This window comes from Rhinolophus sinicus, chromosome 3 (assembly GCF_057876585.1).
Source record: "Rhinolophus sinicus isolate RSI-liver-muscle chromosome 3, RSI-T2T, whole genome shotgun sequence".
Lineage (NCBI taxonomy): Eukaryota > Metazoa > Chordata > Mammalia > Chiroptera > Rhinolophidae > Rhinolophus > Rhinolophus sinicus.
Genome location: NC_142503.1, coordinates 72,537,974 through 72,549,930, shown reverse-complemented (window position 1 = coordinate 72,549,930; position 11,957 = coordinate 72,537,974). Strand labels below are relative to the sequence as shown.

General features: G+C 37.1%; 1 long non-coding RNA gene across 1 annotated transcript in view; it reads left to right on the top strand.

The window, feature by feature from the left end:
• The first annotated feature begins 355 nt into the window (after positions 1 to 355).
• The window catches only part of LOC141570399 (uncharacterized), a 77,655-nt gene continuing 66,053 nt past the window's right edge, over positions 356 to 11,957 (top strand). Inside the window, exon 1 of the long non-coding RNA XR_016020706.1 lies at positions 356 to 498. This is a non-coding gene — a long non-coding RNA (uncharacterized LOC141570399). The remainder of the gene's footprint in view (positions 499 to 11,957) is intronic.

The following is an 11,957-nucleotide window of genomic DNA, read 5'->3' as shown; positions in this document are numbered from 1 at the left end:
GTCCCTAAGGCACATCTACCGTATGTGTGTGTTGCTAGTTGGGGATGAGAATCGCTAAGATTCTTGGAGCCTGACTTTGTTTTTCTTTCTGAGGGCATCTCACTCACAGAGTTCTTTCAAAAGCCCCAGTGATGAAATATGTCACCAAGCCATATTACAGCGCTAGGGGTTATGCTGTGGGAGGTATGTTCAGTCTCTTCCTACACACTGCATTGTGGGTTGTTGTGTAGCCATCACCTCTTATGGAAACTTTACCCCTCCTTTTTTCTGTTAGGGTGTGCTCAGCGGTGCTCTCGTACAACCTTGTAAAACGGATGTCTCCCAGTTTTATTTTAGCGCACCACTCACTTTGAAACTCTTGCTTCTTGATTCAATTTGAACAACTGTGAGAGTTCAGATTGAAACAAAACAAAAAAGCATTACCTCTCTGTCTGATGTTGACTTTCAAATTGGCTAGAGGACTCCTGGGATTAAACAGAAGATGTGTGGTATCTTCCGGTAAGGATCTTTTTTTTTTTCTTTCTTTCTTTCTTTTTGATAGAAAATTTCTGACTGAGACAAAGGGGCCAAAAGAGTCTGTTGAAAAATCAGAATATCTCGTGTGACTATCCCAATGGAAAATAAAAAAGAAATACAAATCTTGTATAGCACCTCAGTTCCTATGCAGGGACCATGGATTTATGAAGTTAGGACTGGTAATTCTCTTCACTGGGGATCTAAAGTAATTAAACGGGTGTTGCAAAACCAAACTCTGAATGGATTTAAGCCGTCACTCGGGATGTGCCAACCCTTCCTTGGGAAGAACATGAAAATATGCATTCAGGTAGCAAACAAGAAAGCTTTCTATTTGATTCGGTACTTCTTTATAGCATTTGCTACTTTCTGTCTTTTATTTGAGCTTATCTTCCATATTCTAGCAATAAGGAAGCAATGTGATAGCTTGTTATATCGAAGCTGTGAAGGAAGTATGTACCTAGCTGAAGAAGACATGTCGTTATTTTTCTTAATTATTTCAGAAATGTCATCTCCGATAACATCCAGTCTTTTGTAACTATGAGGAGAAAATTGAATAACCAGCCATTTCCCAAGAACTGCGTTTAAAAGTTTGCAGTCAGTTCTTTGGGATGGCTGTGAAACAATTCAATGATATGGGTAAGCTTGCAGAATGATAGGAGAGCCATTACATGTAATCAGGGAAAAAATATTATGGTGTATATAGGCAGACTGTTTCACATAGTTCAGTTAGTTTAAGTTAAGAAATGTTTTCTCTCAGGAAATGCCTTTAAACCAGGGCTACATTTTATTTAATGATGTGGAAAAATTCCACAAAATATCCTTATGAGAAATGTATTTAATTTTCTCTTTTTAAGCAAGTCAGCAAGTAAAGTGAGCTGCATATTGCTCGCATTACTAATACCGCCTGGCAGAGCACGTTGAAATATGCCTGGTCATACACATTCAGAGGTAATGTTAGTTGGGAACACTTGGTATGGTTGCTTAGCACTTTCTAGAAACTGGTTAACTTCACAAAATTTCTACTAAGATATTGACAGATGTCTAAACCCAGAGCCAACTCCCCTTGCCTTTTTCTGTCTCTAAGTACAAAGGAATCAAGAAGCACATCTTGGCATCACTGAACAAGATCCTCACCTTCCCCTAGCTTCAATAACTACACTGAAGAAAGAGTACTTATGCCCTGATCTAAAAGAGCAGCTATCAACCGTGGCATCATCAGGGGAGGCGGGGGAAATAAAAAGGCTCAGGAAATATGACGGCTTTCTTACTTCCCTCCCACTCGCGCTCCTCTCCTAACTCCACTGATCTTTTTCAGGGTTTAATCACAAACAGGTCCCACTTTGTCCTTCCCTGGGTCGTTCAGTTTCTCTCTCTGCCCTATAAACGCAGCAAGGCAGTAATGACTTTCACAAAATGTGTGGTTTTCGGTTATGAAAGCCACTGGGTTGACAGTGATAAAACAGAGTGCCAAATTATCTTTCGCCCTATATTTACAATTTGCAAACTATAATTTTTACTCCAGGTAAAAAGTAAAAGGTAAAGATAGGCTGATTTGTGATAGAAGTAAATGTGATAGGAAATGTTACTGATTCATTTAAGATTTCCTCTGTTATTTGACCTTCACTCTTGCTTCCAGCTCAAGGCTACTTGCTTGAACACTACAAAGAGAATGTGTGTCTTTCAAAAGTCATATATGCAAAGGGAGACTTGTATTGGCAGGGCTGCTTAGGCATTTTAATTCTGTTACAGCTGTCATGGGATAGTGTTTTTTATAGAATCAACGTCTACAAATTTTAAATATGTACACTGAGCATGAAGTCTATACATGATCAGCAAATTAATAAGAAATCTACATACTCACAGGCTGTGAGCGCAATAAAATGGTGGTCCGTGACCCTGATAAAGACATTAATGGTAAGTATTTACCATTCCCTACCCAAGGTTCATTGTTGGGAGTTTTCAAATGTGCTAATAGCTCCTAAGGAAGATGTCAGCTATCAGTTAAAAATGAAGTATTGTTGTTACATAGGAAGAGCTTTCTGTCTTCCAGACAGTTGATTGACATCAGGCCATGGGTAAACTTTGGGGTATAAGACTGGCACAGACAGTCACTTAAAGCCAAGTGTCTGACTTTATCTTAATCCAAGGGGAACAAAAAGGAACCAGTGTCCTCCACACAGTATATCATCTCTTTGACCTGGAGACAGATGCTATCTCATACTTAATAGAGGTTATTTTACACAGAGCTTTCAGTTCCCTGGGAAATACACTGGTCTTCCTGACCAAGGACCAGGAGCTTCTCTTGAAAAATCTTGCAAAAGAAATAAAGATCTCCCATAAATGATCAAATTTTGGTTCCCTCGCCAGGTGTCTGGTTTCATTAGTAACCAATATCTGATAATTCTAAAATAAATTAGTCATTGGTCTCACAATGCAGTAACCAATGGTATGTGATGCTACTGACCAAGCAGAATAAATGTAATCTCTTGTGTAGGTGATCAATTAATGACCTATTGCTTTTGATAGATTCAGATTACCTACCAGGAGATTGATAGAATAAAGAATAATTTTTATATTTGTAGAAACTAATACAATCAATGATCATAAAATATATACCTCATGAATTCCCTACTATAGTCTTTGACATAATAGTTTATACTTCAGGTCTATCCAAAGTGAAATATTAGCTCATGTTTTTACTAATTTTCCTTGTTATTTCTTTCATACAGTGTGCCTTTTCTCCCTTTAGCACAGATTGGTTAAAATATGGAGTTGCTCAGATTTCATTGAGGGCTTAAGTAGCTCAATAAAGTCTCTAATAATATTTCTCTCTAATAAAATAATGTCAGACTGTTCAATTTCATATCATGTATGTTGGACCATCCATACATAGTACAGTCTCTTTTTGGAATCTTAATCCAGAGTGGTTGCCTTAATTCTTGTTATGCATGGCTATCCTAAATCTTTTTGAGCAAAGCCATCATCATTAGTTATATTTTTTAAGATAAATATTTTAAGGAATGTTTTAATATTAGTATATTTTAGTCTTTTCTTTTAATTATCTTTCCTGATTATAGGAATAAATAATACATATTCATGATAGAAAATTTGGGAAGGAAAAAGAGAACATATAAATCACTTTTAGAAAGTAGTGTTGGGTTAGTTATTTTCTCCCCATTTTGCTGTCCTTCCCCAGAAAGAATTTAAATTAAATATTGATTTTATTTTTTACTTCAGAATATATCAAGATTAAAACTGCATATTGATTCAATTAGTCTTTGAAGCCAGTGTTTTAGAATTCAAGAGGCTCAGAGTTTTTTTAATTTCTTGTATCTCCTGAGACCAGAGCACCTTTCTAATTTTCAGAAATGATTCCTCTGCACTAATGGACAATGGACCCAATTCTCAAACCTTTATTGAAGACAAAACTCCCAGTGGAGACTGATGTTTAGGTAAGAACGTAGCATTGAGGCTGCATTTTATGTCCTGACCAATACTATGGCCATTTACATGTGAGTCCTCCTGGGACCCCACAATGAATACCATCTGGCTTTGGAGAGTCGAAACACTTACATGTCTTAAGTGCTACGTAATGACTTCCTGTAAGACTTTATTCTCCAGCAGCATTGTACTAAAAATGATTGCAGAAGAAATTTCTGTTTTACCTTAAACTACTTTTGTTGAAACTGAATCTCTTAAATTCTCAGCTTTGTCTCACATTCTTTGTGAAATTTATCTTTAGCAACAGTTTTTCATCCAGCTTTTAAACTGCAACATGTAGTTTTCATAAAGGTTCTCCACAATTTATTTTTTGCACCATCTGTTTATTTATCTCATCCCAACTGAATTCAATATATGTATTTAATACTTCAATGCCTATAAATATAGCCAGGTACATTTTTATTTTCTACATTATATTTTAAAGAATTTCCATTTTCTTTCTGAAGAAATTTCTCTGCTTCGTCACATGGGGATTACTCTTTCTGGCCCTTACACTTTACTTTTCAAAAGCATAATGACCTTCAGAACTTTTAACTCAATATGCTTACACAATTTAAAGGCTGATTCTAGGCTGCTAGGGTTGGGGTAGGGCGTTGTTTTTGTTTGGTCTCTTCTCTGTCTTGTTGATTGGGATGTTTCTGTTGCTTCTTACCATGCCAAGAATTGTAGAATTATAGACTCTCACGGGGTATTGAACGCCTTCTCTTTGGTTCATTTCAAGAAGTGTTTCTCAATCTTTTGTATTTTAGGTCCAACCAATGTGATTAAATTGTCAATTCCTTCAAGGGAGGTCTAGTTGCTTATTAATATTAATCTAAATATCCCCAACAACTAGCATCATGCCCACCATATGAAGTGCTCTGTAGGTTTTTAATGCAAGATGAGTGTCCCTGGATCTTAACCATGATTCAAAATGTTCATTTTTTCTCAAGGCTGACTTTTATTAGTTTTGAGGGGGGAAAAAAAAAAGAAAAAAAATATATATATGTATATATATATGTTTATATATATGTACACACACACATTCGATTATATAAAATATATAATATATAATTGATTATGTACCTATAATTGAATACACACACACATAATCAATGGACAGTTTTAAAGATATTAAAATTGCAGAAGTATTTTTTAGAGTGAGCTTTAGTGCTTTTTCTAAGGCAAAACTGAAAATATTTCCCCTTAGAATACAGAAGTAGTCATGATGCTGTCCTACTCCTCCAGCTCATAGGTCGCATGCAGCCCACCAGCTGAAGACCATCAGCTTAGTGCCATCACCTTGTTCCTACCACTGCTTACTCTCTCCATGACTTCCTGCCATGTTTCTGCAGATCTGTGCTGGGACAACTCAGAGAGTACACACCATCCCCCAAAGCCATCCTTCCATCTTTAGCTCTATCAATAATAACAACAACTCTAACTGCTGGTATTTATTGCATGCTTAGCATGTGCCAGATGATGTCTAAGCATTGTAGAACTATTAACTCATTTAATCTTACAACACTGTGAGAAGATACTATTCTTTTTTTTTAATTAAAGTTTATTGGGGTGACAATTGTTAGTAAAGTTACATAGATTTCAGGTGTACAATTCTGTATTACATCATCTATAAATCACATTGTGTGTTCACCACCCAGAGTCGGTTCTCCTTCCATCACTATATATTCGATCCCCCTTACCCTCATCTCCCACCCCTCTCCACTTTTACCATCTGATAACCACTAAACTATTGTCTGTGTCTATGAGTTTTTGTTTCTCATTTGTTTGTCTTGTTCTTTTGTTGTTTTTGGTTTATATATCACATATCAGTGAAATCATATGGTTGTCTGCTTTTTCAGTCTGACTTATTTCGCTTAGCGTTGTAATCTCAAGATCCATCCATATTGTCACAAATGCTCCTATTTCATCTTTTTTTCTTACCACCGAATAGTATTCCATTGTGCATATATACCGTAACTTCTTTATCCATTCATCTATCAAAGGACATTTTGGTTGTTTCCATGTCTTGGCCACCATAAACAAAGCTGCAATGAACATTGGAGCACACGTGTCTTTATGTATAAATGTTTTCTGATTTTTTGGGTAGATACTCAGGAGAGGGATTACTGGGTCATATGGAAATTCTATTCATAATTTTTTGAGGAAATGCCACACTGCCTTCCATAGCAGCTACACCAATCTGCATTCCCACCAACAGTGTATGAGGGTTCCTTTTTCTCCACAGCCTCTCCAACACTTGTTACTATTTGTCTTGTTGATGACAGCCATTCTGACTAGGAGGAGGTGATATCTCATTGTGGGTATTGTCTCACATTTCTCTGATGGTTAGTGATGTTGAGCATTTTTTCATATGTCTATTTGCCATTTGTATGTCCTCTTTGGAAAAATGTCTCTTCAGGTCGTCTGCCCATTTTTCAATTGGGTTGTTTGTTTTTTTGTTGTTGAGTTGTATGAATTCCTTGTATATTTTGGATATTAGCCCCTTATTGGAGGCACTGTTTGCAAAAATCTTTTCCCATTCAGTTGGTTGCCTCTTTATTTTGTTGATGGTTTCTTCTGCTGTGCAAAAGCTTTTGAGTTTGATATAGTCCCATTCATTTATTTCAGCTTTTACTTCCCTTGCCTTTGGAGTCAATTTCATAAAATGCTCTTTGAACCCAAGATCCATAGGTTTAGTACCTATGTTTTCTTCTATGGAGTTTATTGTTTCAGGTCTTATGCTTAAGTCTTTGATCCATTTTGAATTAATTTTGGTACATGGTGACAGATAGCAGTCCAGTTTCATTCTTTTTCATGTGGCTTTCCAATTCTGCCATCACCATTTATTGAAGAGGCTGTCTTTTCTCCATTGTATGTTTTTTGCTTGTCAAAAATTATCTGTTCATATTTATGTGGTTTTATTTCTGGGTTCTCAATTCTATTCCATTGGCCTATGTGTCTGTTTTTCTGAGAAAAGATACTATTCTTAATGCCATTTTGCTGACTAGAAAAACTGAGGTACCAAGAGGATAAATGATTTGTCTAAGGTCACAACAGGACTAGGAGAACTGGGATTGAAATCTAAGCAGCTTTGCTTTAAACCCCATGCTCTTAATTTTCGTGCTGTTCCACTTTCTAGAAAATCCCTTCTTATATTGCTTGCTCCAAAATCTATTTCCTATAACATCTATCCACACAAGTTTAATCCCCTTGCACACGACAGGCCTTTAAATATTCAATGATGAATATCACATTCCCCTGAGTTTTCTATTCTGGTGGCTCAACACCATTGGTTTTTTCCTCCAGATCACAGACTACATGTGTTGTAGGTGTGATTAAAAGTTACAGTGAATATTTTAAATTAAAGAAAAAAATTATTACTGTAAAAGACACATTGCCATTAATCCCCCTCAAAATATTCCCCCTCGTTTTGAACATACTTATCTCTCTGAAACAGTTCTGGAAGTCCTGTTTTGTGAGTGTCTTTAGTTGCACTGTCATGGCTGCCTTGAGGTTCTGAATTGATTCAAAACATTTACCTTTCATGGTTATTTTGACTTTGGAGAAGAGGCAGAAGTCACATGGTGCCAGATCCAGTGAATAAGGTGGATGAGGACACACCATAATGTTTTTATTTGACAGAAATTGCCATATACCAGAAGCAACGTGTGACACGGAGTGTTGTCATGATAGAGGATGAAGTAAAGACACTCATGAAAGAGGACTTCCAGAACTGCTGCAGAAAGTGGCAAGAATGGTGGGATAAGTGTGTTCAAAACGAGGGGGAGTTTTTTGAGGGAGATTAACGGCAATATGTCTTTTACTGTAATAATTATTTTTTTATTTAAACATTTAACCCTATTTAAACATTCACCCTATTTTTTTTTATTTAAACATTCACCCTATTTTTTTTTATCACACCTCGTATTTTGGTAATCACGTTTCTCTTAGTATATCCTGGAATTGGGTCACTTCATCTCTCCTTTGGCTCAGTGTGAGTTGAATGTCTTCTAAGACTCTGAAGTACCTTGTAAGTATATTCTAGTTTGGCCCTGTCTCTGCCATTGTGTATAACTCTCCCTGTTTAAACTTTCTTAGCTGGTGTGAACACCTCTCCGGATTATGATCTGTCATCTAACAAACTCAGTTTTCCTCTTACCATGTTCTTTGTCATGGGCCCTCACAGGTCACTCTGTGTCCTCCTCACTGCAGAATAATGTGATGCTCTGGTCCTTGCTCATCCCTTCTGTGTTCCTCTTGTAGGCACAGATATAGCCCAGCTCCTCTACTGCACCCGTCTCAGGGAGGTTTTTGGGTAATGCATTTCCATTCACCTTGCAGACGTATTAACTACACTATTCCCAGCCATGGTAGCATCAGACACTTCTCCAAGACCTCTGCAATCTCAAAGTTTGGGAGGAAGGAGAGGAGTTAAAAGGAGTCAAAGTAAGAGGCATTCTAAATTCCACTGCCATAAAACCTGCAATCCGGGAGGGATGGGGATTACAGTTCCTGATTAATTTTTGGACATTTGAATTAAATTGTGTTGTTGATATGTTGCAGACCTGTGGAAGCATTGAATTAGAAATTAACAAAACTGTCACCATTTTCTAGGAGACACTGTGGTGTCACTGGGTTCACCACTAGACCAGGAACTATTGTGGAGACTTTGACACACATCATCTCTTTGTGCTCATTTGTTTTATCTACCAGTAATTACAGTGCTGGCTTATCAGGAAGATAAAGCGATGAATTGATATAAATGTACTTGAAAATGTACAAAACACCCAACAAATATTGTATCAGGTAGCCTCAGTCTGGTAATCTCATCCAGCCATCAGTTCCATGGGGTGGCCAAGGAAGGGGAGAAATGAAGGGCAGTCGTTTTCTCTCATACGTGTCATCAGGATGTATGGACAGAGCAGACCTGGGACTCAGCATGAGTATGAGCCTATTTTGTTGAAGAGACTTCAACCTCAAAAGTTTCCCAATGTCCAAAGTTGAAGTTTAAATAAGAATCTGCTTATGAAGAGACAGAATCTAATGAATCTATCTAATGAGAAGGAAGTGAAGGCTATGTGCTGGGAACTGTCCCTTATCTCCATTATAACTAGTCCCTTCTGACAGAGGTGGTCTGCCCCGAGAAGCTGATTCTGGGCAACTGTGTGGCATCTCTTCTTCCCAGCATCCTCAGTGGTTCTCCAAGTGTGGTCCCTGAACAAGCGGCATTGGCATCACTTGGGATCTTATTAGAAATTCAAATTATCAGGCCTCCCACACCTATTGTATCAGAAACTCTGGGGGTGGGACCTAGAAATCTGTGTTTTAACAAGCCCTCCAGAAGATTCTGATGAGTATGACAGTTGGTAACTACCAGTTTATATCAGGGAGAAGTACAGAGGCCGCCTTTCCCTATATTCCAACAGTCTCATATTTGGTGAAAATGGCACACTACTACGATCCCAACCTACAGTCAAAAAGGCGTGGCCTGCAGTTCCCCAAATACTCCTTGAAGCTTCTGGCCTATCAGGTTTTTCCTTCTGCCTTTCTTTTACTCCCTTGTTTGCATGGAAAACTCCTATTTACCCTTTAAAGTCTTGTGAAAACCTTTCTGACTGCTCTCCTTCCCACCCCAAAAGCCCTACCAGGTTTATTTGCACCCTCTATATGAATTTTGTCAGTAGTACTCTTGAGAACTACAAACATTGATCTACATTGTTCCTTCTCAGACTCATTTATATAGTGATTTACCTTCATTTGTTTGCTCCTCTTCCACAGCCAACCCCCAACGTGTTGGTAAACCTCAGAGCTCTCTCATTTGTGTTCTTTCCCTGGATCATCTCATTCATTGGCACCACTTCAACTACCATCATTTAGCAGATAATTTTAAAATCTGTATCTCTAACCTAGACCCATATGACTTACTGATGCTACCTGAGTATCTTCACCACAGAGAACCACAGTGAACCTCAAATTCATCAAGTCCTACCCCCGCCAACAAGTTCTGACCACCCCCGCCCCAACCCCTCATTTGCTTCGTCTCTCTTTCCTCTCAGATTCTGGCACTGCCATTCCCTCTGTGAGCAATGCCATCTTGGATTCCTTCTTGGCCTTCTACTCTAATATCTGATCATCACCTACTATAATTCTGTAGAGCTCACCCTGTTAAATCTCTTACATGGACAACTGGAATAGTTTCCTAACTGTTCTCCTAGCCTGAAATTTGTTCCTACCCCCATACCTACAATTCGCCCTGTACATTTCAGGCATAAATCATTCTAAAATGTAAATCTGTTTATAGCGATTTACCTTCATGGCTCCCATTCTATACTCAACAAGAAAAGGACCAAACTCACCCATGTGGGTCTTTGCTACCCATCAAGTCTTAACTTGTTTCCCAACATTTTATTATGAAAATGTCCAAACATACAGAAAAGTTGAAAGAATTTTACAGTGAACATGCATATATACCCCCTACCTAGATTATGCCATTATCATTTTATTATACCTACTTTCCTACGTAACTATCCATCGCTTTATGCGTCTATCAATTCATCTTATTTTTGATGTATTTAAAAGCCAGTTTGAACATCAAGACTCTTCCCTCCATACATTTCTCCATGCATACCATTAACTAGGGTTCAATATTTGTTTACAGGGTTGTTTTTTATTTGAGGTAAAATTTATGTATCATGAAATGCACAAATCTTAAGCAAACATTCACCAAGTTTTGACCAATGTATACATGTGTGTAACACAAACTCCTATCCAAGTTTAGAATATTACCAACACTCCAGGAAGTTCCCACATGCCCCTTCCCAGTCAATTGTTGGCCTCCTCAAGCACCAACTGTTCTGATATTTTCCACCACAAATTAGTGTTGTCTTTTCTAAAAATTCTGTAAGTGGAATCTTTATGTAAGTATTCTTTCCCTCAGTATTGTTTTGAGAGTCATTCATGTTGTATATAGTCAGTATATTTTCCCTCTTTTTATTGCTGAGTAGTATTCCACTGTATGAATAGGGCAGAGTTTATTCCTACATTATCTTGTTGAGGGATTGTTTCAAGTTTTTATCTATTGTGAATAAATCTGCTACAAATATTATTGTATAAGCCTTTGTGGACACAGGTTTTAATTTCTTTGGGGTAAGTACTTAGGAGTAGAATTTCTGGGGCATAAGGTAGGTTGTACTTACTCTAGTTTGTATCATTTTTCACTGCTACCAATAATATTTGAAACTTCTTACCACTCTACATCTTTGCCAACATTCGGTGTCATCAGTCTTTTAAGTTTTTGCCTTTATTGTGGGTATGTAATGGTATTTCATTGTAATTTTAATTTGCATTTTCTTCATGACTAATGATGTTAAGCAGCTTTCAATGTACTTATTGGCCATTCATATATCTTCTTTTGGAAAGAGTCTTTTAAAATCTTTGCTCTCTTTCTTATAAAGTAATTTGACTTTATATTAATGAGTTGGAGAAGTTCTTTATGTCCTGGATACCAGTCTATGGCCAGATATGTGTTTTGCAGATATTTTCTGCCAGTCTTCAGATTGCCTATTCATTTTCTTAGCAGTGTCTTGATGAGGAAGCTTTTCATTTGATGACATCTAATTTATCAATATTTTCTTGACGGTTAGTGTTTCTTTGTCCTACTACACAAAAAACAACCCCATAGCCTACCCCAAATAATGAAGATATTTTTCTATGTTTTCTTCTAAAAGTTTACGTTGTTAAGTCTTTATGTTTAGGTCTATTATTCATCTTGAATTAATTTATGTGAATAATGTGAGACAGGGCTCAAAGTTTACTTTGTTCCATATGGATATCCAATTTATTGATATTCATTTCCTTGTCTGTATTAATTTATTTATTTTTATGTATTATTCCTCTCATTTATTGATAAGAATTTTATTTTCCTATTGGGTTACTTTGACACCCAAGAGTCTATTACT